General features: G+C 36.7%; 1 long non-coding RNA gene across 1 annotated transcript; it reads left to right on the top strand.

The window, feature by feature from the left end:
- Positions 1-4,034: 4,034 nt before the first annotated feature.
- Positions 4,035-7,567, top strand: LOC129437341 (uncharacterized). Its single transcript, XR_012369036.1, has 5 exons — positions 4,035-4,334; positions 4,993-5,041; positions 5,128-5,260; positions 5,366-5,461; positions 6,752-7,567. It is a non-coding gene; the product is annotated as an uncharacterized lncRNA (long non-coding RNA).
- Positions 7,568-26,919: the final 19,352 nt, after the last annotated feature.

Raw genomic sequence — 26,919 nt, 5'->3', positions numbered from 1 at the left:
TAGTGGACACGCTCCCAATTTTTGAGAGTTGATGCATATTAAATTAATTGACGTTTTATCGTTCAAACTTTGGCTGGGAGCACATTTTTTTCAGGAGTGACAAACTGAGGATTTAATATTTAGAATTTTTTATTTTAAATTGTATTACCTTTAATATTACGTTTTACACAGACTTTAACATTGGTAAATGCATTAGCTAACGTGAACAAACCATGAGCAATATAGTTTTCATTGCATTTATTTATATTTGTTAGTTAATGCCAATAAAATTGTTCATGTTAGGTCATTGTGCATTAACTAATTTTAACAGTTACATTTTTTGATTTTAATAATATATTAGTAAAAGCTAAAATTAACATGAAGTAAAATTGTCGTAGAAGGTTTGCTTATTGTTACTATATGTTTACAGTAGCTACAAATACGTCCTTATTGTAAGTTATGTAATCTCTTTCACTTGGTTTATACTAAACTATACTTTATGAATACAGTGCAGGTAAAATATGACAGAATTGCATTTTGGGTGACCTGTTCCTTTAAACCAGCCGTTTTCATCATGTGCAGTCACAGTATAATTTTATAGACATCCGCATTTCGGCTCTATTTACTGCCTGTGCTTAATGGATTCATCACCCGCCCTCCCAATCCACCAGCTCTTTATTTCCACTTCAGGCCTTTTTGTCCACTCCTCAACCATTTCTCCAAACCCCCCCCCCACCACCACGTCTGTCTCCACTGCCTCTCTCCAGTTAACGCGGGAAACGGGTAGCGATAACGAAACAGAAGAAGCTGCCTAGTCGATTCTGTAAACGGTCTTATCAGCAAACGAGAGTGCCGGTCGGACAGTCCTCAGCAGTCCTAGCGGGTTGGTAAAACTATTGTGTCACCCTGAACGATGCCAAGAACCAGTGCCAAGCTTAGAACCCCGCGCACGTTTGGTGTACACAAGAGGGTGGTGTGAGGCTGCCAAGCTCACAAATGAATACTATTAAGTCGGACGGAAGGATGCGGTCGAGGTGGGAAAAGACGTTGAGATGTATGTTTAATCACGCTTGGCGGATTGGCAAACCGGGACTGAAGGTTCGAAGGACAAAGAGCTTTAGAACAATTACGTGATTTGCATGGCGAGGCGAGCGGGGTCGGATGTGAGCAGGTTCAAACAAGGACAATGCTGTTTAAGAAGGAACTCGAGGAGCGAACAGACTTATGGACAAGACGACAACCGTTTTGTTAATGCCGTGATAAAAAGTCTATGCAGATTTTTGGAGCCCCGCTGAAACACACAGGGATGAATTCACTAAAGAGGCTTTAGTGCATTTTATTTTAGTATGAATATAGTAAAAATATATCTGTAAGCTAGTGTGCTTCAAAACCTGTGATTGGAATAATGTTAGTTGACACAAATTTAAGTAACAAACCGGGCGGAAATTGTGTCATCTTCATCCGCATCCTCCATATCTACACCCTTGTCCAAAACACTGACAAAATCTGCTGTTAGATATAAGCATTTAAATCTAAGTCTGCACTGGTTGCATGTCGAAAAGTATACAGTATGTAGTATTTATGCACAATGCAATCTAATAGTTAATATGCATTTCATATAATTAGTTAATCTATTAGATGCTTTTGTGTATTTTCTATCCACACTGGCTGGGGTAATAATTGAGAAGAGTGCTATAACCGGGCAGATATCCAGATACATGATGCAGGCGAGGACACGTTCAGCATCTTAAAGAGCAGATTGAGGTGCCTGGACTGTAGTAATGCTGTGATGCTTTAAAGGAAACATATCACAAAAATCGGACTTATCCATGTTTAAGTGTTATGATTATTTATTGCACAATTGAGTTTTAATTTCAACAAACCACCATTATGGTGATCAGTGTTTGCTTTTTAACAGCTCATTTGCATTTAAAAGGACACCCCCCAAAACAGCACATTTTTGCTCACACCTACAAAGTGGCAATTTTAACATCTTTTAATAAATTATCAGTGGGATGTTTTGAGCTAAAACTTTTCATACGTACTGTGGGGACACCACAGACTTATTTTACATCTTAAAAAAAATCTCACAATATGTCTCCTTTAAAGGATTCCTGAATGCATTGCAACATGATCACTGATTAAGTTAATCCAAGATGGCCGCCATTGCTGGTTTCATTTCGCCTGTCATGGTGGATCGACATTAAATTTCAAAAGGAATCAATATTTCTGCCAGTCTATGATACCGAACTCCTTCTGTCACTCTTAACTAAATTTACTGTCAATTAAGCTGCACTTTATTTATAAAGGGAAATGTGTATACTTCACTAGATAGAAACAGATAGATCAGACTTATTGGAGGATTAAGAAATTCTTTACAGTCCTGTCACGACTCTATAATGCACTTTCTGAAGTATGTGTGGGTGAGACAGAGAAAGCGTGAAAGATATACAGTGGAAATAAAAGGAAAGATTCAGCTCCTGACAGAGTTAACAACAGAACAAGATCTCACCACCTTCACCTGCACTCTCTCTCATGTGGGTACGACTGAAAGTGAATCTTAATGTGTTCACGATACGTGGGTGTACCCTGTATGCTGAAGAGAACTAAGAGCCGAAGCCACATTCATGCATTTATGATGGCACTCAGGTCACTGTTACAATGATTTTAGATGTCCTGTTAAAATGCACTTGAACATATTTGAAGAGGCTAAATGGACACATACTGCACTCCAATACGGCAATGTAGTACATTTCTCTGGCCAAAAATATGTTTTGAATATATGCTAAATATATTTTTACATTTTAAAATATATTTAATTTTAACCTCCATATATCAGCATATATTTCAAAATGCATAACAGGGCAATTTCTAACTTTATAACTTTATAAAAATATATACATTCTTGGCCGATATATATATTAAAAATATACAAAATACATTTTATTAACAGTGAAGTTAATTTTTAAAAGTATATGTTTGAAGTTGAAAAATACTTAATTTTATTTTTTTAGAACTATTATGTTTACAGGTTTGTAACATAAACAAAGTTTTTCTTGCAGTGTGATGTGAATATATTTCCTTATATGGAGGGTTAATATATTTTCAATGTTTTAAAATATATTTAAAAAATTAACAAAAAAATATTTGTGTATATTTTTGTATAGTTTGAAATATATTTTAAATTATATTTGAAAATACAGTTTTTGCTATAGGAAGCTGAATCTATAAAACATCCTGTTCACATCCCATAAAATCAAATTATATTTTGCATGCCATTCTATTATTTTTCATCACAACATTATTTTGATTACATTTAAGCACCATTCAGATGCCATTCTGTTTACCTGTATACAAAAAAAAAAAACTATTGTATTACAAAAATGCACATTATTAACAAAATGAGAATTGGTGGAAAATCATCATTGAGAAAAATTGTAAAAAATATATTTTAGAAGGATCTCTTAACAGAGATGCAATATAATGTACATAGCTATATTATCAGTGGTGTATAAAGATCTTAAATAATGAACTGTATTGTTTTTATTACCTTAGAATGAGCCATTTTTATCTACATACACAGCAGCGCCATGTTTCTACAGTAGCCCTAAATGGACAAACTGTTTACAGAGCATGTTTCATCCCTTAATTGGCTGTTTCTCAATATGCATTCTTCAGCAATCTTGCCTCCCTGTGTCCTCGCTCTACGTTATAATTCCAATTCTCAAGAACGCAAGCACAGAGAACGCATAAAAATACCTGGATGTGTTCTTAATATCTAGGATTCATCGAGTACAGACTTCCACGCTGAACTCGCTTTACTCCCCAGAAGTCATTGCGGCAAAACGATGGCAGAGGTCAGGTGACCAACAGGAAGATCGCACACAACTCAATTCTCACAAGTGCATTCTGTGTTCTTGCGACCTTCTGAGTTCGTCCTTCCAAGGTCGCCTGGCAAGACCGATCTCTACAAGAACGCAAGTCCGTTCTTTGCGTTCTTGGAATTAAGAAACAGCCATTGTCTCAGAATATGACATGTTTGTCCTATGGCAGCTACACTGTAAAATGTAATAGCTGAGCTTACTAAAAAGATTAAGTAAACTTAACTTATTTAATTAAGTTTGTTAACCTTACTTAGTTTAACTAAGTAATCCCAACTTTTTTCTATGCAAACTCAAGTCAACTTGATTAAACTTAACAGATTAATTTAGCTCAACTTAAAATTTCAAGTGTTTTCAAAAAGGATGACTGCACAGTAGGTGGCAGTAATGCTCCCAAGGAGTAAGTGGTGGCTTAACTGAGTGGTTAACTGAAGAAGACGACAACAGCACATGGTCAGATGAGAGCATGAGGAGGTAAGTTTGTGCTTATATATCATTTTTATTTTTTATTTGCTACGTTTTTATCGCAACATTACAATCACAGTTTGTAAACAGTAATATTTTGTCGGTAATAATAAAACTGATGCATGCTATTTGATCACAATTAGCAACTCAACAACTGCTAATCATGTATGTTTAAAGATAAACATTTTCGTTCAACAGACATAAGTAACTAATATGCAGAGGTAGATTGAGTAAAAATGTAATTATATAAAAAGTTATAGTTAAAGTTAGGCCTTATAGTAATAACTGCTTGAGTAAAAGTAAAAGTATGCAATGGAAAAACTGCTTAAGTAGTGAGCTTATAATTCGTGTTGGTGTGGTTTATAGTAATAAACTACATGAAAATGCTTAGAACTGCTTATAAAAGGTAAAATAGCACATTTAAAGTAGGTGCTTTCAAAATTGTTACTCAAGTCAATGTAATGCAGTAAGCATGTTTCTACCCACCTCTGGAGAAAAAAACATTAATAATTTCATACCTTAAAATGCCAAGTTATGTTAAATAAGAGATGTGCTGTATAAAACGTTTTAAGTTTATAGAGTGAATGCTAAAAATGTTGTTTTTACAATTGCTTTTTAGTATCTATTAATCAATATACTATGTTAATTGTATATTATTATTATTTAGCAGGAGCTTGTTTCTTTGAAGAGAGCGCATACCCTTCATGGAAAGTCAGGTAATTAACACACATTTTATTTAGGGCATGTCAAAACTTTTTAAATCTTGATATGTTGTTTCTTTTGTTATCCTTCTTTCATATAGTAACGTTACTGTGGAGTACAACCAAGTCGCAAGCAAAAACTTCAAGCAAGAATTGTTCTCATCCCTTGCTAAACACGGTTTTAGAAGATTTTGAATGAAAGAAAAGTTTAAAAGCTCTCTTGAGTATCTAATAGTAAGTATTTTTGTTTGTTTGTTTTAAATAGTTTAAGTCCATTTGCTAACTTTTATGTAATCTGTTCTCACTGTTGATCTCAATGTTTTATGTATTATTCGTCAGAACATCACTGATGTCAGTGCTCGGTGGACGGTAGTTCTCTGTGTTCTTGCTATCCTTCTTGCGGAAGACACTACAGACTTCCTGAAAACAAACATGGTTAGTATTCTTCTCGTTTAATCAATATGAGATGTCCTAATTTTTGTGTTAGCATTTAATTAGCATTATTAAAGAAATAATGTGTAAATAGAAGATAATTAAAGGCACCAAGGCACATTCTTTTGTCCCACAATTCTATGCGTGAGCATGCTCAGGATTGGTTGAGCCTGGTTGAGTTCGATAAAATAAAATGGTGGGCAAGAAAGCAACTGAGCACACATTTAGTGTAAATAAAGTAATATTTTCACTTTTGGTTGCATTTCTAGCGAGAAATTTGTATTGTAGTTTTGAACTCTTTCCCCGCCATTGAGTTATTCCGTCAATTAAGAGAATCAATAACTTCTGATAAATGCTGTGAATAAATGAAAACATAATTTATTTGCCAGGTAAAGGTTTTATGCCAATTACATAACCAATTCAAAAATTATAAAGAAAGCAAAAAATCAAATATTTAAAGATCAATCTGAGATGTATACCTGACAGTAGCGAAATACATCAACATGACACTATGGGTTTTGGTTTATCGCATTATGAGTGAACAAAGCTTAATACAGGTGTTAACAGTGTGTAAACCGTTTTGAGCTGTCCACTTTCGACTACATTCAGATGTATTCAAAACAGTTTAGAACCGCTTAAACACGCTGTAACCCGTATGCTGGAAATAATTTTGACAGGTACAGTTTAATAATACACAAAATTAAATCAAATGTCTTTTAATAACATATGATGTTATAGTTACAAATGATTAAACCAAATATTGTGTTTGTGACATTTGAACGTCTTGTCTTAAAACTGAAAATAAACAGGTTTTCCTGTATTTGTTAAAAATAAGCTAATAAAATAGTTCAAATAAATATTTAATGTTGCTTACCTTGAGTAAAATAGCCACATAACAAGTGGGATAATGCACAGACAGCAGGTTGTTATCATGAAATAAGCCCCTTCAGTTTGATACAAGACCCTCTGCTTGACACAGAGTCCTGATCACACTGTTGGGGATTATTTCTGCAAAAACAACCTGCTGCCTATACAATATACCTTACTTATAGAAGGGTTTCTAACAAGATATTATTAATCAAATATGTTCCAAGGATGTTTTTGCATCACCAGGAAAGAAGCTTCTGCTGAAAGGTCCAAATTATTATTGGTAATTCCAACCAAAGCACTGTTACAAGTGTCACTTCAAAAACTAGTAACATCACCTTGAACAGTTTAAATTTTTAAATGACACATCCACTTTGCATTTGTATTATGAGAATGTATATTAATATTGCGTTTCTATCTTATTAGGACTGTGATGGTGACCCACCTCAACTATCAATAGGAATTCTCAGTCTGGTGCCGGAGGACAGACACATTTCTCCACATGGTTTACAGCAATTATTTGGTAGGGTGTCACAGCCATGGATGGACTTGAGAAAGGATCACATGCCATGTGTTTAGTTTTTGGACTGATCGTTGTTTTAAATATGGAGTACCTCTTCACAGCTTATTTTGAGTTGATTCACAGGGTTTTTCTTTCCCTGGGGCACAAATCACTAAAGTCAAAACTGCCATCACTACAAAACATACTAATGTGAAGTAGTGTGTTTTGTGTGAAACAAGTCCGTGTTACTGTAGATCTGTTGCATTTTGGAGTTTTTATTTTTCGTCAACCTGGATACAAGTTCCAGAAAAACTCAACTTTAATTGCTGCAAAACTTTGATGTTTTAGTTAAGCTGTATTTTGCGTGTTTCTGATGGCAGAAACAAGACTGTTACTGTAGGTCTGTTGATGCAATTTGTGATTTTTTTATCAGTCACATGCCAACCTGGATACAAAACCAAAACTGCAGTCACTAAAAAAAACCTAGTTTTGAATTTGTTTGTCAAGGTGTGTTCATTGTGTTTGTAATAACAGAAACAAGACTGTCTTAGGTCTATTGTTGCATTTTGGGTATCCAGATTGATGAGTGACTGAACACAGTGTGTGTGTGTGTGTGTGTGTGTGTGTGTGTGTGTGTGTGTGTGTGTGTGTGTGTGTGTGTGTGTGTGTGTGTGTGTGTGCAACAAAAATGTTTTACTTTGTACACTGTTAACATGTTTAAAATAAATGTTTTAACCTCATTTTGTTGCTTTTTGGCTTTACTCATTTTTGTTAGTTCAGCTTACTTACAAATGTAAGGCAATCAGTTTCCTTATATTTACAAGTAAAGTGAACAACAAAAAGAAGTTATCTCAACTAATGGTTTTAAGTAAAGAGTACTTAACTTGACTTGATTAATAAGTTTAGTCTACTTGTACTGTTAAGTTTTGACAACTTAAAATCAATACTCTACCTTACTTGATGAATAAGTTTAGGCTACAAATAATATAAAGTTTTGCCAACTTAAAAGCAATACACTAACTTACTTAAAATTATGAGGCAATCAGTTTCCTCACTTTTTTAAGTAAACTCAACTTATTACATTTTACAGTGTACCGTAGCTTTATCATTGCTTTTTTCGAAAATAAGGTTGGTTGCAATTCGCCATAGATATATATACTAGATGGCGCCATGGGGTTCTAAGCATACATCAAAACTGTCGCCACCTTTGGAACAGGGGTCTTGTCATAGGAAGTAGCTAGGTAAAGCTGCTATCTCCGCCTGTACTTCGAATTCATGGATGATGCTGGACTTTTGTGCTGCGTATGGATGTTAGGCCTACTAGGACTATGCATAGTTAGAAAAAGTAGATTTTCATAATATCAAAACTTTAATTGAAACAAACCAAAAGAAAAACTAGAAAATTGCATCCATGGCGATTTATGGTGATTTTATTTCCGTTACACCATTGCATACAATGATGCTGATGCGGGGCTCCCCTGTTTTTAATAGCTTTCAAAACAAAACTACGGAGATCAGCCACTTTAGTTTTATCAATGAAAGGCTAAAAATAGCACTGTTCACCGTATCTTCAAGCCAGAAGTCAGAAAAGACGTAAAACTTGTGTTCAGTACCTAAGATTAGATCAATGGGCGGAGAGAAGGCGGTCGCGTGTGGCTGTTCAAATCACATTCAACCACATGTGCGTTTACACAAGCAAAAGCAATCCGATCGAAAGGGGTTTCGACTACCTCTGAATGTGGTTGAAAGTGGTCGAAAGTGGACGAGCTCAAAACGTTTTAAACACCGTTTACACCTGGCATTAAAGCTGCAGTGTGTACGTTTTAGCAGCATCTAGTGGTGAGGTTGCGAAAGTGGAACCAACGGCTCACCCCTCGCTTTTGAAATGCATAGATAAGCTACAGTAGCCGCCACCGGAAAAACATGTCATCGTCGTAGACAACTTAGTATAAAAAGTTTGGCTTCTGTAGAACATGGCAGCACAAAATGCCGACTTCCACGTATGAGGACCCTCTGTGTATGTAGATAAAAACGTCTCATTCTAAGGTAATAAAATCATAACAGTTCATTAAAAAAGGTCTTTATACACCCCTGAAAATATAGCTTTGGATATTATTTTGCATTTCTGTCAAGAGATCCTTCTAAAAAAATTACACACTGCACCTTTAACGTCGTCCACTTGTGATCCGATTGATGAAAATGCATGTTAATGCCAAGTGTAAACAGCCTCTTATGCATTTACTAATGTTAACAAATACAACCTTATCGTAAAGTGTTACTAAATGTTCTTATTTGTCACTCATGTTTTAAAGCAAGTGTTACTAAATACAGGAGCAAATTTCAATTAGTTTTCATTGCATTTGATGTGATTACAATGTTAACGTTTCTGTATACACATACTGCATACGCACACAATGCCAAACCCAAAATAAAAAACGTATTACACATTTCATAAACACTTATACACAAAAGGACATCACTTCCATTAAGTTCTGAGTGAATAAAAGAAAGCCATCGAATGGTCTTCATGAACAAGTCCACCAATTCAATTGGAGCTATTCACAGTTCTGATAGAGAAAGGATACACGGCTTTAGAGCTCCATTTAAATGAAACAGTTACCTGACCATGTCTAATACACTTTAGACACTGATTTAGAAACTGTGGTTCCACTTTCTTTTTAGTTTGTAAACACAATGCAGATTTGAAGAGTGAAAGCGATCAGCACCAGTCATGGCGTGACGACTTATAACGATTGCCTCATCTTTTTGTCTCTGGAGATATCACAGCAAATAAGGAAATAATATTTCACACAACATCAGATAAACACGGGCACACAATATTGCCATGTTTGTTTCAAAAGAAAATGATTACGGTAATAAATGGTATCGCACCGGACATTGAATGAACCTGATATATTGATGCTGAGATAAAACTTATTGGTGAAGGAGGAATTATTTGGCGAGTTGTTTTTCCCTTAAATATCTTGAAAACATTTTCTAAAAATAGATTTTTCTTAATAGAAATTGTGAAATATTGAAAATGTTACTAATGTGATGAAAAAAACAGCCTATAAATGACTATGACTAATTAGCAAAGTGCATGAACGTTAGGTAAAGATCCATTATGTAGTTTATGCTTTAGGTGACAATACGCTTCACATTTATCTATTATATCTATAGAGGGGATATATACACAAGGGAGTATTAATTAGTACATTCATTTGCATTTATCTAAATTTAATTTTGTCCAAATTTAAAGCCACAATTTTTTATAAAATATACTAAAACCACTTGCACAGTTTGATATATTTCATTGAGTTGTGTACTACTTACATTATCCCAAAAGTTTCCAAGGATTTGTAAAATGCATAAATATTTAACACGCAGCTGTTGTGCCATGCAGCTAATTTATGAGGATGCCATAAAATTTTGTGATCAAATGTAGAGGTTATAAACCATTAATTCATTATTGAACATGATTAGTAAATTTCATACGTCACTGGATGGAAACAACATCTCCCATCATTCCACTCTTCTTCATAATGTCATTAAGTTTTGCCTTGTTGTTGTGTTATTGTAAAATAGCAACCTCTAGTGGTGAAATTCTTACATATTGTGCCTTTAATATTTAAAAAGTGATTTTCTGTATATACCATTAAGTCTTGACCGTGCAAAGCTATTTACATTTCCACCAGCATCTGCATCTGATGGTTATTAATCCAAGACATACTGACTGTACTGTGGGGCAAGTTGTCACAAAAGAAACGTAAAAAATAAACATATAAAGAGAATCGTAAGTTTTTGCACGATTAACTTCGTATGAATTCGTAAAATATGAACAGATTCTCGTGAGATCAGGCTGGCCATCCTGGTGACTTTGTTATAAGCGAACGGTTATGACATGAAAACAGCAGATGTTTAATAATTTATAACGTTCAGAGAGACACATTGCCCCAGTTAATCACATTGACTACAGCCATCAATGCCATCCATCATTAATACACGAGCATTTCTGTCAGCAATAAAACGGATGTCACTTTAACTAGCTTTAAAAATGAGAAAGCAGATGTCCAAAATACTTTAGATGCCCATTGGATGGAGTGGTTACATAAATCCAAGCAGTCTGTCAATGAAACACAAGGTGGCACTGTTGATTCAAGAAAATGTTTGATGGTTCTCGCATTTGGAGGGGGGTAAAAATCAAAACATTGCAGCACTGTTAATTATTTTTATTATTACAGCATTCATTTCTGGGTCAGCGATGCGTATGGAGTCATATTTACCTAAATTCAACATAACATGAGATGTACGATTTTGAAGGTACGGTCGATGAAAGGTAATCTTTAAAATTGTTGAACTCTTAAATCTCCATTCACAGATAATCATAAGACTTGGCAAACCGCACCGTGAGACACGTACGCTCTCCGAGAGACTTCAAGGTGTCAGGCGTATTCAGTATGAAAATCATATCTAATACAGCTGGTTGGCACTGTGCTGATGTCTGCCTGCAACATCGTGTGCCGGCCAATTAAAAACTGAAAGAGTTTTGCTCTTATCAAGACGAACGCAGACACGTGTCTCACATGGTTCACGAAACACATCCAACAGCTGCATTAGAAGACACGCTCGCAGGATTTTAAAGCTAATACACAGAAAAGCAATTAGGAATGCATTTCTCATGTAGGCTCGTGTAATGGAAGTCTTTGAAATTTCAGAGAGAAAGTAAAGCTTTTAGGCAAAAAGCGAGGTTTAATTCCAAACGTCTGTGAGCTAGTAACATATTACTTGACTTCTTTGAGATTCATCTTATCAGCGATGTTGAATCACGATGCCTGCAAATTAATAACACAGTCACATTAACTGTGATGTTAACGTGTTCTGACTGTCAAACTTGGAGCCAGATTAGGCTATTAATTTACGTCACTTTAATCTATCCTCAACATAGAGCTGGCAAACATATATCACCACAAGTGTGTGTACTGTGTGTGAGGTATCATGATACGACACCTTGATGATGTTCAGGGACACAATGCCCTGAAGAATAACCTTGGATGAAATATCTGAAAATCCTTACTATACCTAGTATGCTATATGGTCGTTTTTGAAAATAATCTTGCATATAAGTAAATTCATGAACAAGGGATAAGAGTAAAACTTTATTACAGTGAATCAAAGAACCAGTATGTAAGCGTGTCAGTGAATCAGTGAGTGAATGAATGAGTTAAGTGAATCACTCAGTCAGATGGGAAGCAATATATTTACAACCATAACTACTAGTAAATCAGTGAATAATTATGGTAGTTAATTGCATAACTAGTGAATCAGTGAATAAGTGAATCAGTAAGTTATTCAGGGAAATATGAATGAATCTGTGAGTGAGTGAATAAATCAATGAATGAATGAGTGAATCAGTGAGTGAGTGATTTGGTGAATTGAGTCAGGAATGCAGAGAGTCAGTGATTCAGTAAAAGGTTGAGTGAAACAATACATTTATTCAGTGAGAGGTTGATGGAATCAAGGAGTAAAGGAATCAATTAATGGCTGAAATAAAATTAGTAAACAAGTAATTTAGTGAAAGGCAGAGTGAATCAGTGAGTAAGTGATTCAGTAAGGTGAGTGATTGGTGAATAATTCATTGAAAGGGTAAGTGTGTAATTCAGTAAAGAAGCCAGGAAATCAGCAAGTGGATAGGCTTGTTTGACTTCATGCGGCGCCACAAGAACTGACAGCCGGATGATGTCGAAGTACCGTGAGAGCCAGACAAAATTAGACTTCGTATGATTTCTCAAATCGTTCTCGCTGTACTTTGACGTCATCCGGCTGTCGGTTCTTGCGGCGCAGCATAAAGTCGAACAAGCCTGGTGATTCAGTAAAAGGGCGGAAGGAATCAGTGAGTGAGTGATTCAGTGAACCAAGTCAGGGTTCAGCGAGTAAATGATTTAATAAAAGGTTGAGTGAGTGAGTGAGTGAGTGATTCAGTGAAAATTTAGTGAAACAGTAAGTTATTCAGTGAAATGCTGAGTGAGTGAGTGAGTGAGTGAGTGAATCAGTGACTGTGATATTCAGAAGCCAGGAAAGTAAGTAAGTGAGTGATTCTGTGAAAAGCAGACTGAAGTGAGTGAGTGAGTGAGTGAGTGAGTGAGTGAGTGAGTAAGTGAGTGATTGATTAAGTGAAATGCTGAGAGAACGATTACGTGAAATTCTGAGTGAGTGAATGAGTGAGTGAGTAAGTGAAATGCTGAGTGAGTGAGTGAGTGAGTGAGTGAGTGAGTGAGTGAGTGAGTGAGTGAGTGAGTGAGTGAGTGATTAGGTGAAATGAGTGATAAAGTGAAATGCTGAGTGAGTGAGTGATTGATTAAGTGAAATGCAGAGTGAGTGAGAGAGCGAGTGAGTGAGTGATTAAGTGAAATGCTAAGTGAATGAGTGAGTGAGTGAAATGCTGAGTGAGTGAGGGAGGGAGTGATTAATCGAAATGCTGAGTGAGTTTGTAATTGATTAAGTGAAATGCTGAGTGAGTGAGTGAAATGCTGAGTGAGTGAGTGAGTAAGTGAAATGCTGAGTGAGTGAGTGAGTAAGTGAAATGCTGAGTGAGTGAGTGAAATGCTGAGTGAGTGAGTGAGTGAGTGAGTGAGTGAGTGAGTGAGTGAGTGAGTGAGTGAGTGAGTGAGTGATTAAATGAAATGCTGAGTGAGTGAGTGAGTGAGTGAGTGAGTGAGTGAGTGAGTAAGAGAGTGAGTGGGTGAGTGAGTGATTAAGTGAAATGCTGAGTGAGTGAGTGAGTGAGTGAGTGAGTGAGTGAGTGAGTGAGTGAGTAAAATGCTGAGTGAGTGAATGAGTGACTGTGTGAGTGACTAAGTGAGTGAGTGAGTGATTAAGTGAAATGCTGAGTGAGTAAGTGACTGCATGAGTGACTAAGTGAGTGACTGAGTGATTAAGTGAAATGCTAAGTGAGTGAGTGAGTGAGTGAGTGAGTGAGTGAGTGAGTGAGTGAGTGAGTGAGTGAGTGAGTGAGTGAGTGAGTGATTAAGTAAAATGCTGAGTGAGTTTGTAAGTGATTAAGTGAAATGCTGATAGAGTAAATGAGTGATTACGTGAAATGCTGAGTAAGTGAGTGAGTGAATCAGTTTAAGGGTAGGTAAATCACTCTTTGGGGTTTTCAGGTAGCTATAAATCTTGAGCCAGTAAGTAGAACATTTTTCACTAATTGCCTTCAGGCAGCTTTTGCCTACTGTCAGCTTCCCTGGTGCAACTGGTGAAACATTTACTTATAGTGAACGGAAAAAGAGAGAGGGAGAAATAAAACATAGAGAAAAGTAAAATCCCAAAAAATAAGTGCAGTCAGTCTTATAGAAACCTGACATGTCAGCGTATGAAGGCAGCGATGGCAGTGGATACCTTATGAATTCTGGCAATCACAGAACCGTCTGTTAGCATGACATGTTTACCTTCAGTCTTTGCCACGATATAACTGTTCATTTGTCATGCCCCTGGCTATATTCAGTGTCAGATAGCCTCCTCATATACACCTCAATGAGCGTTTGCTTTTTTAATAGACCCTTTATCAGAGTTTGCCAGACAGGAACAAGCCATTTGTGTCCAGTCAAGCTAAATAAAAAGATCCAATATTCTTTGCCCAATGTAGCTATTATTATTATCAGGTGATCTTTCTTTTTTTTATTTCGCTCTGAATAGGAACTGTGATATTAAATTTAAGGTTTAACTATACCCACGTGACCTCATTGAATGTTGAGTGCTTGTCTGTGAATCCATGTACTTATAAAACATACATATATGACAGAAAGTGAGCTCTAAGGTATTTTTAAATAAAAAAGCCACCCACACAATGTACTAATCTGTCTCTTTCATATGCTTCGTGTTATTTTCGCTCTATTACATCAAATCTGTGAGATTTCTCATTTTAGTGCTCATCATACAGTATTGTATAAGTTGTCACGAGTGGGTCATTCATACATGCGTGACGTTATTTTCAAGTGCTTCTCCAGGAAGGAACATCAACTAGTTTTACACTATATTTAAATGAACAAATCTTTATCATTCATCTGTACACAATGAGGTCTCTAGTATTGGATGAGGGCTATCCATTAGTGGCCAGTCATCACTGTGAGTTGCTGCTTCAGTGTCAGTAGTCACATGGCATTTTATGCATTTGGCACAAACTTTTAACCAACAATGATGCGTGAAGAACTAAAACGTTCAAGAATTCACACAAAATAACACTGTCAAAAAAATCCACGTATACGTGGATCCGCGAAGACAATTAAATTGGCTGCATTGCATATGACAAGCCAGTAGATGGCGATGTTACCTTGTAAAGAAACACTACACACGTGCGCACATACGCATTGATCTACAGAGCAAACAATCAAGCCGGTGAAAGCATCGAACAGTTTTGTTTAGACGGACGATGGCTATAAAATTCTACAATTTTGTAAACTTTGTTGGAGAAGCGTTAATAAATCCTTGAGCAGCACAAACATAGTCCTGTAGGCCGTCATTTTGGTTATATGCGTGCATGCTTATAGACTGAATTTACACATGCACAAGACATCACCATTATCACAGATGCATGTTTACACACAAAAACAAGCACTTTCAAACCTGTCCTCAGTTTTGCATTTTCAGGACTCCAAAACGCAGCCATCGTGTATAGACGGTTTCAGCAGTAACAACATAAACAAGCGGCTTTCTTGGAAAAGACATAACTTATTGTAAACTCCAATAAGAAAAAATAACAACAAAGTCCTTTTAAAGTAGTTTATTTATATAACAAGCAAAATAAACTACACGTAGATTACCTCGGACACAAAACAGTTTAGCAACTGTTCAGACCATTAAACAAACAGAAACCAAAAGTAAAGTTCCGACAAGACGCATAATCGCGTCATCGCACGTGCGTCCGATATAAAACAGACAAAATGCATAAAAACTTTAACATTTACAGTCAAAATTGCTGTGTAAACGGCCCCTTAATCTGTATCCGTGTTGCCTGGGAATACAGAAACATATGTTTACTGTTAATGTCTTACAGTTAAACACTTTTAACATAACCTTCCAGCCTTAATGCATGGCTACCTCTGGGAATGTTTCTTTAAAGTATCAGTCAAATCGAATTTAAATAACCAACTGAGAACTGTCTCTCTGATTACCCAAAATCTTAAAATCTATATATGAGTCACAAGCGTATAATTATCTCCCATTACAGCACCGGTGAGCCTTCAGAGGCGGTGTGCGAGGATAAAATGTCAACCCTTACTCATTTTGGGGTCACGCTTCAGCAGCAGACAGCCCCTCCCACCGGCCTCCCGCACACGGGCATTAGAGGAGACAGGTGCCAGGAAAGATCAAGGGACGTGGTCCAGTGACCAGCCCTACCTGGAGATCAGTGTGACTGGGTTGGGGCAAAACGAGATGCTTGGCTGCGTACAAGCTGAGGGATTAAGCCAGCGCATGTGCAAAATACAAAGAGGGGATGAGCTCTGGGGACGGTGTATACTGTATATGCCTATGATGTACAGTATATGAGTGTCCTTTATAGTATCATTATAAGATTAACTGTGAACCATAATACACATAAAAAACACAACACACAATGGTCAATATTTATAGAATATATCTATTAAGGATTAAGCTTATATGACTCCATATGACTTATACACCACTGATAATATAGTTATGTATATTATATTCAACATGATCTCATGGAAAGTTGTGTTATAATCACGCAAAATTTGATAAATTTTTTTCGTGTCAATGGCATGAAATTCATTTTTTTTCCTGTCTTGAGCACTAATGTTTTTTTTTTTCGTGACACTCTCATGAATTTCTATAAATAGTTTTTTTTTGTGTGTGTGTTGCACGACTTTCTTTTTTCGTGTCATTTTATGTATTGTTTTCTATTTTTTTCTTATTTTCTTACCATTGTCGCTTGGGGCTGGGGTTAGAATTACATTTTTAGACATCCAAATCCCCAACTCTAACCCCGACCCCAAGCAACAAAAGAGAAAAGAATACATAAAATGACACGAAAAAGAAAGTAGTGCCACGGACACGAGAAACTATTTATAGAAATTTGTGCGAAAATGACATTTGTGCTCAAGGCACGTAAAAAAGCTTAATTTCGTGCCGTGGACATGAAAAAATTTTACAAATTTTGCGTGACTATAACACGACTTTCTGTGAGATCATGTTGAATATAATATACTTAAGCAATATCGCTCGAGTAGGAGTGCGACACAGCTCTATATCATCACGGCTGCGACTAGGCCAGAGGCACGAGGCCGCAGGCCGAGTGCCGGAGGCAATCACAGCCGTGATGATATAGAGCTATATCACACGACTCCGAGAGCGATATTGCTTTTATACAACAGTTCGACGGCACACGTTTGAAAAACGAAAACTAGAAAACAACAACGGAGTTATTTTAAAAGCCTCTTTGTTTGAGAACTACTTCTTCCGCCACGGATTTGAGGGCGGCCAGAATGACAGGTAAAACTTTCGGCTGCTTTGAAGCTCATAACAACTCAATGGACGGAAAAGCCGTTTCTTTATATTACCGTTTCTTGGTGTAGTTTTAAGATTAGTTCAGTCGAGAATGTATCTGTATTATATTTAAATCTGCAGTCGATTAGTAAAGATAGCGCCTGTTTGAACATTTGCTTAGTGAGATTCGATACGAATGAGAACCAAAGCATGAGCGGACGCATCAGTGTTCACTCGCCCCGCTGACCACCACCCTCTCTGGGCTACATTTCTGAAAGAGATACCCTGGCTCTCATGTTGGCCTTGTTTGTTTATGATCGTCAAAATGAGATCAAATCAGCAGTATTTGGTGTCATGATCAAACTAGTACTTGTTTTTTTATTCATATTTAGTGTCTTTTGTGTTGTTATTGTTTTGGCGCGAGGTAAAAGTTAATAAAACTATACTTGTGTAACGTTACTATTGCTTTCTCATTTATTCTTAACGCGATACGAGCACTCGATTATTATTATTAAACTTTGTTCTTGTCAGTACTATACAAAACGTTTTTTTATAAGTGTCAGAGAGATGTTTTTGCATGCTGCTTATAAATATATCAGTGGCGATATCTCATAACATGTTTTAATAGTCACGTCACGATAAAGTAAATGATCAATGTCCACATTTAAAAGCTGCGGTGCTTACCTGCTGTTTCACTGTGTTTTCGCGTTCTGATAAAAGATATAGCTCCAGAAAAAACGAGTGTTTATATTCCTCTTTCCAAGTGTTAATCGTCCACACGATGTGACAAGACATTTCTCCCATTAACTGTAACGTAACATCCAAGAGCGCTGATCTTTGACGGAATAATACTTCTGATTGGGGATTCACAGACTGATTTATGAGCTAGTGAACTAATGAGACAAACGGAGAGTGATTCAAACAGAGCGTCTGTGTTTTTCCATTCAGAGATGAGCCTGCTTAGGACCTCCATTCACTAGGTGGCGGAATAATACGAAAGGTGAAGCGGTTACAGTGCCGTTATCAGCACAATATCGTATAGCTCTTAGCCAATAAGATTCGAGAACCAGAAAGAACTGTTGTATAAATAACTATATTATCAGTGGTGTATAAAGATCTTACGTAATGAACTGTATTGTTTTTATTTCCTTAAAATTAGACGTTTTTATCTACGTACATTGCGGTTACCTTTATGTGCAAGTAGCTGCCATGTTTCTACAGTAGCCCTAAACGGACAAACTGCTCTGCAGAGAGCATTTGGTTCCTAAGTTGTCTCAGACGATGACATGTTTATCCTGTGGCAGCAACCATAGCTTATTTTTGCGTTTTGAAATTGAGGTTGGTTGCAATTCACAATCATATCACTAGATGCCACTAAAAACCTAATTTGTATATAAACCTTACAGTATACTATCTAGTATCTACTGTATACGCTCAATGTAATGTTATATAGTGACATGCACTATATTTGTGTTCATCAAGCTATGTTTGCTGTCATGCTGAGTCAATCGCTTCATCTCCCTTGAGGATTTTACTTGCACCTGTAGTTGCAATCATTACAGATGTTGCATAAAAACAAGAAAACAATTCCACTTTAGTTATGCATATAAGTGCATATTTGGTTTAAGTGGCCCCCAGTAGGTTCCCCTTGTGCGTCATTCTTTCAGACATCCTATTTTTACCTCCCTTCTACCTCAACGTGTCAACAAGGTAATCCGCACGTCCATCGTCAGGCTGGCGTTAACTGGAATTAAGTGTGACTGCAGGAAGATGAGGCCAGCGTTGCGGAAAACTCCCAGAATCCCCCGCTCTCCGCTCTGCCAACAGGTAACTCACTAATGGGGCAAGTTTTACCAGACCGCTGGGCTGTGAAGGGCCACGCTCTCCTTGGAGCTGAGCTTACCGGCTCGCACAAACAGAGGCGGTCTGCGCGGAGGCCTGTCTGAATTGATGAGCTGGACTAACAACCATACAGGACACATTCGGTTGCCAACCACGCAGACAAACATGAGCGCTGGCTTTGTGCACAAGCACGCCTACGTGATGCTGGGAGAATCGACTTTGGTTTTGTTCCCACATAAAATGATACTACAGCTTTTGTTAGTATAATAAAAACACCTTAGCTGTTTGCTAGTCACTTTTATTAGGGCTCACACTAAGGGTGAAGGATTTGAAAAAAACTACAAGCTTGACTATTGAACTCGGCACACAATTTGTCCTACGCAGTTTCAGCTGCGGTCCAGAAATTGTACAGGCAAATACATCAAATCGTGTGACTTGCTATAGAGAGGTGTGGTACTACTTTAATCAAACAGGTTTTGCCTAGGGGATAAAAAAGCTTGGGTGAAAAATCACCAGAATAGCATAGAGACCTGGGCCTAAAAACTAAATCTAACAACCACATGGAAGATTATAACATTGTGGCAGAGATTTGATCAATCACTTTTTGCCCAGAAAATAAAAAATATATACTCATGACGTTATAGAAGTCACAATAGCCTCTTTCACACAGTAATTCTGGTAAATTACCATGAATTTACCAGAATTAATTTACCAGTAAATACAAAAATGTGCTGTTCACACACGCAGTGGCGTTCCGTTATTTTACCAGTAAGACATCATTCACACATCAGTATCAAAATACCGGTAAATTCGTTGAGAAAGCGGAAGTACCTATAGCACGCGGCGAGCTCAGTGTTGTATTTGTAAACAATCCACGTCGTTTATAACCACGGTCCGTATTTTGTTGTTTTCACGTCTGTGGTAAACAGTCGCGAAGTTGCTCATGACCAAACAACATTGAATGAGGCGACGTCAAACCGAAAATGCGTCTTTAACAACAGTTTGCACTTAAGGCTTCACAGATGGTGTGCTAAGGACGTCGGCAATTCGGCGGTAAGCTGTTTTAAACAACTTTGGTGAAGAAATGTGGACGTAAACTTCTGGTGTGCTCAACTTTCAAGCAGCATGTGTGTGGAAACGTCAGTAAACACTGTGGGGGTAAACGCGTCATCTGTATTAAAACGCTATGATTGGCCCGAAGCTGTCAGCACGGTCTGACGTCGTCCGTTCTAAATGCCGGTAATCCTATAATTTTCGTTCACACACAGCGCTTACCGGTAAATTACTGGTAAATCTTACAACCTGTATTACTGGTAAATTGGGAGCACTGATTTACCGGAAAGGTTCTGTTCACACATGACATGTTAACGGCAATTTACCAGTAAATTACCAGTAAAGACTGTATGTGTGAAAGGGACTAATATCTCCAGTAACTATGGTAATATGTTGGAAACCATGGTTACTGTAGTATATTTTTAAAAGTACATTCATAAACACAAACCTGCGTGTTTACATTCATCACGTATGTGCTCATTCTTGAATGCTTTTACTATCTATACATTAGACAAGTCGATGCACACAGTTTCCCATTGTATTCACGCATGGTGCCGCATTTATAATTACGTCTTGATGCCGTTTGCTCAATTAGCCTGTCTGCGTACTCGCTTTCTATTTGTCAGGTGATAATGTGAAGGAAGCCACCTTCAGATAACCTCTGCTGAAATACTGTTTGCACTTTGTGACGACGGCTGCTCTGCCCTGCCTGCAAATGCACAACTCTCATGTATCACAAAAAGAGATCAGGTCTACTACAACATTGTGTTATACAGGGAAAATTTTGTTTGGGAAAAAGCCATTTGAGCTGCTTTGAAATGCTCAGCTTTGTTTGATGTGTTGACATCATACTGAAACAGGAAGATGGAAAAGGACATAATGAATGGCTACTCCCCATCCTAAAATAACCAGTAGTGTGAATAAAATACCACGTTAATACATCATGTAATACACGTCTTCCTAACCCCAGATATATTTAACTAGATACGTCATTTGCAACTGTTTATATGTAAAACGTCCACCATATTGGAACGGTCCAAGGCTGTACGAAACCCAGTGTTGCCAAGTTGGTGGTTTCCTGCGGAATCTGATTACTTTAAAACTGCTGACATGAATGTTTTCTCACGGATAAAAAGCTGAAGGATTTTGTTCACGTGTTGTAAATATTAAGGTAATATTATTTTATTTATGAAAGTAACTTTTTGGTATTTGGGAAGGTCATTGGGATAGATTAGATTTTTACGCAAATCTGGCAACCCTGCCAAGCCTGAGAGCAAGCAAGCAGACTGTGCGCCCACAACCATACTATTTATCAAATTTTACATGCTGCTCTGTAGACCTAAACATTTTAACTGCTTACACTATACACAAAGATGAAAGTGTTACTGAACACTGCATTATATATACAAAAACAACACATTTTTGCCAGTAAAAAGTTATCCAATATTTTTTGACAATAGAAATCCACAAGATGTGCAACCAAACTACCAAAGGCTAAACATTGAAGCGGTCAAATTACGTATCCAGGCTGCGTCCAAAAGCCCTAATATTCCTGATTCCTCAATATCCTGAGATACCGTCCTGTCCCACAATTCTATTGGGTGGCCGTGCACAGGGAATGTGATTGGTCGGGCCTGATCGAGTTTCTAAAAAATAAAATGGGGGCCACGCTGCAAAAAAAAAAAAACTTTCTTACTTACCATTTTTTATCTTGTTTTTAGGAAGAAATATCTAAAAATTCTTAAATGAAGATGTATTTTCTTGATGAGCAAAATGACCTAGGAAAATAAGTCTAGTTTTTAGACAAAAAATATAAACTTCAAGAAAATTAATGCTTAAAGCAAGCAAAAAATCTGCCAATGGTATAAGTAAGTAAGTAATTTTACTTTTTTTCATAAACACTTCATGCAAGAATTTTTTCTTATTCTATTTGCAGATTTTATTTTTTTTTATTTTTTTTACTTGTTTTAAGCACTACTTTACTTAAAGTTTATATATTTTTGTCTAAAAACTAAACTTATTTTCCTAGGTCAAATGACCTAGGAATGACATACATCTTAATTTATGAATTTTTAATTAATTTATATTTTTACTGAAAAGAAGACAAAAGTACTAAGTAAGAAAGTCATTTTTTGCAATGCAAGTAAGTGGCTGCAATGCATGATTTTCAAGAAAAAATTCTTAGTATTTTTGTCTTGTTTTCAGTAAAAATATCTAAAAATTCTTAGATTAAGATGCTTTTTCTTGATGAGCAAAATGACCCAAGAAAATAAGTCTTGTTTTAGACCAAAAATATCAAATTTAAGTAAGATTTTGTGCATAAAACAAGCAAAAAAAATCTGCCAATGGGGTAAGCAAAAAATCTTGAACATTTTTCTTAAACACTGAATTTAAGAAAAATTCAAGAAAAAATGGCTTAGCCCATTGGCAGATTTTTTTTGCTTGTTTTATGCACAAAATCACTTAAATTTGATTTAAGTTCATTTATTTGTAAGTACAGTAATGTTTCTCGTTAGTTACAGTATACCTACACTATAAGTATGTATCTGTTATTACCCTGTACTTATCTAGAGTTACATAAAACTACCAAGTATGTACCACTGGTAAGTACAGTAATGATACCAGTTAATTACCATGTAGATACCTAAAAGTAAGTACCACACATTTGTCAGTAAGTACAACTTATTTACCATATATGTACAAGGTAAGTACACGTACTGTAAAATAAAGTTCTTTTTTGTTGGGTACTAAACTACAGTGAATGCGCACTTCAAAATATTGCCGGGAATAGTAGGTCATCCAGGTACTTTTTGCCTAATGTTTTTTGTGTACTATAAATTCGGACACATTGGATACTACTTGCCTCGCCTACTGCTTTTCGCTTACTATATAGTCTTAGGTTAGTTTACCTTATCCTATAATTTAATTAGAAGCAGACGTGCGGAATGATGTCATAAAAAGTGTTGATATTATTTAGGGGAGAGAGACTGTATATTTTTAGAATTCTTTTATGTTCTGAATGTGAATTTTGTCAATATACTGTTTTATAGATATTCTTAAGGCTGACACATCTTCAATTCATGAGACATTAAGACATGGACTCCGTCTTGTGTTGATGATATAAGGGTGAGTAAATGACAAAATTTTTGGTGCCTGTTAAGCTAATGGGATTCTCTGAAATGAGTTGCACGCACAATACCGCAAGTGACATTTTCTTCTTGCATTATCTTCACCAGGAGGTTTATAAATAAGCTGTTGGAGTTTTTATAATCTTTTGTTTCCCCTGTGTCTCCAGGATTTTCAGCTTCACTCCCCTGTCACGGCTGAGTAGCTGAAACCTCTTGAAAAAAACACCAAGCATGTGCTCTGTACCGTCGACAGTCTTTAACAAGGAGAAGTGAGGGCTTATCAAAGCTAACAGATGCTAACGAAGCCGTCATGTGGATGTGAAAGCGACACGCCTTCCCTACAGTGCTAAATGACAGGCAGTCTTGGGGCTTGCATTGACGCTGCCCTTTTTCTCTAACCAGGTATGATCAAATATGATCGCTCTGACAGAGAATAATGTTTAAAAGTAAAGTTACACATTTCCATTTAACCAGAATGTTTTCAGCTTTGAAGTGACTGAGATGCTTGTTATAGGTACAGGTCTTATATACTTACAGTATATAGGTAAACTATACTTTTAGGGGTGGTTTCCCGGACAAGGATTAGTTTAAACCAGGACTAGGCCTTAGTTTAATTAGGAAATATAACTAGTTTTACCAAACATGCCTTAGTAAAAACATTACCTGTGTGCATTTTAAGGCAAAACAAAGGGCACGAATGTATTTTAAAATATGTCACTGCAATTTATTGTTTAAAGTTTGGACAGCTTTTACATTTATTTTAGTCATGACTAGTCTAATCCCTGTCCGGGAAACCGCCCCTCATCTGTGTACAATTATCCCATCGGTGGGGCAATATAGGAAACCAAAATCACAAAATAGTCACACAAATGATTTTATCCCCTACCTTTTGTAAAAAAAAAAAATAATGTGGCATTTCTTTATCATTTTAAGTTTATTTATTTAATATATTAACTAACAGTTTAGTTTTTTTGTTTGTTTGTTTAATACATTTAAAGGATTAGTCTATTTTCTTAAAAAAAAAAATATGATAATTTACTCACCGCCATGTCATCCAAAATGTTGATGTCTTTCTTTGTTCAGTCGAGAAGAAATTATGTTTTTTGAGGAAAACATTCCAGGATTTTTCTCATTATTATGGACTTTAATGGACCCCAACACTTAACAGTTTTAATGTAGTTTAAAATTGTAGTTTCAACTGAGTTTAAACGATCCCAAACGAGGCATAAGGGTCTTATCTAGCGAAACGAATATCATTTTTGACAAAAAAATAAAAAATATGCACTTTTAAACCACAACTTCTCGTCTATCTCCGGACCTGTGACGCGCCAGCGCGACCTCACGTAATTACGTAATGTCGTGGAAAGGTCACGTGTTACATATATGAAACGGACATTTGTGGACCATTTTAAACAATAAACTGACACAAAGACATTAATTAGTATCATTCAACATACAACAATGTCGGAACGGTCCTCCACACTTGTAAACACTGGGGCGTAGTTTCACATACGTCATCCGTGACCTCTTGACGTGATGACGTATTGCGTGAGGTCGCGCTGGCGCGTCACATGACCGGAGATATACAAGAAGTAGTGGTTTAAAAGTGCATATTTTTAATTTTTCTTGTCAAAAATGGCAATGGTTTCGCTAGATAAGACCCTTATGCCTCGTGTGGGATCGTTTAGAATCTTTTAAAACTCCGTTGAAATTGCAATTTTTAATTTTAAAAATGTAACTTCTTCTGTACATTAAGTTTATGTGACTTATGTTACCTCTGAGTTTTGTACATTTGTATCAAAAGTTAAAGCTACATTTCCACAGCAACAGGCAACGAGAGTTTTACATTTTTTTTTTTCAAACTTTGGCACAAATCCTCTGTCTGAGTGGAGATGTGCTATTGCTAAGCAATCAGACTTGTGAGTTTTGTCTGGTGGACAATAAAAAGACACACTAAAGCCCTATCAGTACCCGAAAAGCAGAATCTCACAGAGAATTTTGATATTTTTTTATTTGCAACCACATACCAACAACCATACATTTATGCATTGCCAGATGCTTATTTCCAAAGCAACATTTGGAGCATAAATGCAATACTTTTTTATCAGTAAATGCATTTACTGGGAGTTGAAACCAAGACCGTGCATTGCTAGCACCATGCCAATTGAGCTTCAGGAGAACAGGAAGATCTGGCAACCCTTTCTAAACATAACCTATCACAACAGTGAATTATGCACGCGCAAGCAACACTTTTACTTCATGAGATTTATGCATTCGGCTGATGCATGTATCGAAAGTGACTTGCAGTGCATTCAAGCTAAACATTTTAGCAGTATGTGCGCCCATGATCATTTGCACTGCTAACACAAATTGAGCTACGGGAACACTAGTGCTATCTAATTAACAATCAAAGTATTTTACATGTGATAAACCTTGAATTACCCAAAGGACTAAAGAAGAGGGGGTGTTATGCCAGCTGCCTTCATCAACAGTTTGGAGTCACCGGAGACGACTGTGTGGAAAGCCGTGTGCTAAACCGATGCTCGGCTGCAGGTGGTTCTTCTCGCATCCCTTCAACGACTCCCTGTGGTCCGACTCATCTCCATTTCTGATGCAGTCTAGCGAGGAGGAGTGATGTAAGAGCTGAGCAATGCAGATGAGGAGAGCTGGTGCCATACTGGAAGTGATAAAGAGAAACAGATGACGGATCCCAGGTGTTCTCACCACACCCAGACCTGGAACCGGAAAACTCCCTCTGGTCCTGACAGTCAGTGAAGTTGTCCAAGATCCAGTGGAAGTATCCACCTGTATTGCCCTGAGCTTGTGTTTAAGCGAAAGAGGCAGTATTGGCAGAAAGTGTTGTGCCAACCTCGCTCAGGTGGGACTGTGAACAATGAAATGAAACATCCGGATTTGACTTATCCAGTTCTCTGAAGCCATTGCTTATATTCGCTATTGGGTATTCATATATACAGTAGTGGTCACTCAGGATAGAGCGAACCTTCAAATTGTGATTATATGATAATATTGGAATCATGAAAAAAAGGAAACTTATTAATTTTAATCATACTTTTTTTAAGATTTGAAAGACATTTCTGTGTTTTGGAATAATGTGTACTGATGTGTCATGTATAATAAGATCAGAATCATATATTTAGATGTCACGATGAGCATAAAGTAAATCTGTACTTTAAAAATAAATCACAAGAGCATCACCAGAACGCAGCTTGTCCGTGCTTTTGAAATATTGCAATCGTAAATTTTGAGAAATGACGTCGTCTTGCGAGGCATTTTTCATACAAATGACTTCTGAGTTCATTAAACAAATTTAAGTTACAAATTATATGCGCTTGTGAATATTAACTCTCATTTAACAAGGATTCACCCGTGAGAACTCCGGGCTCTTCATGCAAAGCTTGTTGAAATTGATGCATATATTAATTGCTTTTCGAATCATAATGCGTTCATTAGAAAGCTGTGTGTGAGAGAAAGCAACAAAGTGAAGAAAAAATAATGCAAATCGGGTGTGACGTCTAAAATGATTAAATTAATAAAATGATATAACGCAA

The sequence above is a fragment of the Misgurnus anguillicaudatus genome, chromosome 3, assembly GCF_027580225.2.
Source record: "Misgurnus anguillicaudatus chromosome 3, ASM2758022v2, whole genome shotgun sequence".
Lineage (NCBI taxonomy): Eukaryota > Metazoa > Chordata > Actinopteri > Cypriniformes > Cobitidae > Misgurnus > Misgurnus anguillicaudatus.
Note: the sequence above shows the minus strand (reverse complement) of the source record. Positions and strands in the feature narration are given on the sequence as shown.